Genomic DNA, 3294 nt, shown 5'->3' on the forward strand with positions numbered 1-3294 from the left:
GCGTCCAGAGCCTGTGCTCCGCAACGGGAGAGGCCACAACAGTGAGAGGCCCGCATACCGCCAAAAAAAAAAGAGTATAACTGGCTTCAGGGAAAGGGGGCCTGGGTTTGAGTCCTAGGAGCCACCATCTTGCTCTGTGACTTTGCACGAGTCACTAGCCCTCTCTGGGCCTCCATGTGTCCTTCTGAGTGGTGGGAGCATAAGGTGTCGCAGGCGGTAGTCTTGATGGTCCTTGCAGCTTCCTCCCCAAGTCCTTCCGGAGAAACAGCCCCTGAGGCTGGGGCTCACCCAACCCTCTGTGTGGCCCGCACCGTGGGGGCCCCCGGGCTGAGCGGTTCAGCTCAGCCACACGCTGTCCTCTCTCACCATCTTCACTGGCTCTGTGGTGGGGGAGGCGGGGGCAGGGGCCGACGGGGACAAGAGGCAGTACCAGGATGTAGCTGAGAGGACCGGCACTCCAGATCTAAACTGGAGCTCTACCTCTTGGGGCAAGTCACTTAACCTCTTGTGCCTTGATGTCCTCATCTGTAAAACGGAGATGATTGATTGTGAGGATGAAATAAATTGCTACGTGCAAAGTATTTAGACAAGTGCTTGGCACAGAATAACAACTATTATTATTATTAGCTATTATTATTACTAATAGCCGCAGCCAGTCTTTGAAGACCAGGCCCATGCTAAGTGTTTTACAAACGCTGATTTGATTCTCACAAAAACCATATGACAATTTTGTCACCATTTTAGAGATGAACAAGTTTGGCTCAGAGACTTAAGCCACTTGCCCAAGGTCACACAGCTTTCAGAGGGAGCTGAGTTTGAACATAGTGCTCCCTCAAGCCAGCCACTCTCCATGCTGTTTCCCTTAGCTCTGTTTTACTGATGGGAAACTGAGGCTCAGAGAACTCAGTCTGGGCTGGAGTCCTACTGGGCCTTTCACCAGGGCATTCCTGAATCCAGGCAACCTGGTACCTGGGGGCAGGGCTATGGGGCCATTCTTACTTTCATTAATGGAGAAGGAAACTGAGGCTCAGGAGACAAAGGAGATCTCCAAGGCCACTCAACATGTGGGCAGAGACACGACCCAGGTCTGGTTGCCTACTAGCCGGATGGCAAGTTCTCCGAGGAAAGAGATCCCAGCACCCACTTGGGCAGCAAGCCCCTCCTTCAGCCCTGCAGCCACCTCTCCTCCTCCTATCCCTCTGCTTTATGACCTGTTTTATGAGCCCGGCCTGGCAGCTTCCACGTTGCCATGGGAACCAGCTCTGTGCAGGCTCCTGGCAGCTCTATTTGAGATTGGCAATTTTAAGTCAGGAGCCAATCGTGGCGGGGGGTGGGGGGGTGCGCGTCCGAGGATTGGGGTCTGTGGGACCCCAGGGATGCATGGTGCCTTCCTGCCCCTCTGCTCTGCTCCAGCTCCCAGGTGCCAAGGAGCTCAGGGACTTCACAGCTGGGAGATCATGGAGCCGTTGGAGCCCTGGAGGGGACTGGAGCTGGCTGGGAAATGAGATGGGCCACCAAGTGGGGTCATGGAAAGCTAACAGAGCTAGAAGGGTGGATACACATGCTCAGGGACACACAGAGACACAAGGACAGACAACACAAAGGTCCTCACAATGGTATACATAGACACACACAGACTCAGACACACACACAGAAGCAGAGATATGCACACAGCAGCCACAGGAAAAGACATACATAGACACACAGAAATCCAGAGGGATGCTCGGGTGCCCAGACACACAGACATCCAGAGACATAGAGAGGACACCCAGAGACACATGCAGGCACACAAAGGGATATACAGACACACACACCTCACCAGATCTGTGAGCCAGGCACACTGGCCAACCTCTCCAAGACCTAGTCTTGCAAACTGTCAAGTGGGTGTCATAATCCCCAGCTTGTGAGGATAGGGGAGGAGTAAGGGGCAAAATGCCTACAAGTGCTTAGATGTCTTCATTCATCTGCTCAAACAATACAGACTGAGCACCTACTATGTGCCAGGTATCTCCTCTGAGCTGCAAGAGAGCCAACAAGGACCAGCTTAGGAAGCTCACAGGCTAGTCAGGGAGAGAATAAACATAAACACACAAGCACAACAGTTTTAAATTGTGAGACTTGCCATGGAGACAATAAAACAAAATAAGAGTGACTCAGCAGAGAAATGAGTTAGGCTAGTCAGGGAAGGCTTCTCTGAGGAGGCAATATTAGTCTGAGATGGATGTGACGGAGCTGGCCATGCAATGGTGTAGAAAAGACCAGTCCAGCCAGCAGGAACAGCATGTGCAAGGGCCCTAAGGTCCAAAGGCAGGGCTCCATGGGTCCAGGGAGCACCAAGAAGGCCAGTGCAGCTGTAGCAGAAGGAGAGGGGCAGGTGGTGAGTCTGAGGAAAACTCGGACCCAGATCAGGCAGGGCCTTGAAGGCCAAGTTATGGACCCTGGGTTTCATTACACATGAGGTGGAACCCACTGAAGGGTTTCCATCGGGAGAGGGCCTGGTCAGAATTGCATTTTAATAGGCTACTTGGGCTGCTGGAAGGAGACTGCCTGGATGAGGCAAGACTGGACATGGGGAGACCAAGGTGGGGCTGTGGCAGCATCCAAGCGAGGGATGACTGCAGGCTCGACCAGTAATGGCAATGGCAGTAGAGAGAGATGGTCCATGAATTCACACATTTAATGCATTTTTCTTGGGGTTCTACACTGTTCCAGGCACTGGAGACACAGCAGCAAACAAAACAGACAGAAATCCCTGCCCTCTTGGGGTGTAGGATCTAGAGGGAAGAGGAAGGTCAATGAGTAAATAATTATAACAGAAGACATCAGCAGGTGATGGTGGTGCTGAGTGCTATGGAGAAAAACAAAGCAGGGAAGGGAGGGGGTGGGGAGGTCAGGGAGGGATGGGCCGGTTTGCAGTTTTAAACCTGAGTTTTGGGAAAAGCTTCACTGAAAAGGTGACATTTGAGCAAAGACCTTAAGGAGGTGCAGGAGGAAATAGGGGGTCGGGGGAACAGAGAATTCCAGGCGGAAGGAACAGCAAGTGCAAAGACCCTGAGGCAGGATCATTCAGTGTGTTTGAGGAAAGCGAGAAGGTCCATGTGACTGTGGTGAAGGCAGATGTGGGGGGAAGCAGGCAGATCACTGCAGGGAGGAGAGGAAGGAGAGAGGAAGGAAGAGAGGGTGGGGCTGAATGGTTGGGAGAGATCACAGGACCTGGATGCCTACACTGGAAAGGGCAAGAACTCCAGGCCACCATGGTCCATCTGCATTCTGCCCACGGGGCCCTGGTGCAAG

The sequence above is a fragment of the Physeter macrocephalus genome, chromosome 14, assembly GCF_002837175.3.
Source record: "Physeter macrocephalus isolate SW-GA chromosome 14, ASM283717v5, whole genome shotgun sequence".
NCBI classification, from domain to species: Eukaryota; Metazoa; Chordata; class Mammalia; order Artiodactyla; family Physeteridae; genus Physeter; species Physeter macrocephalus.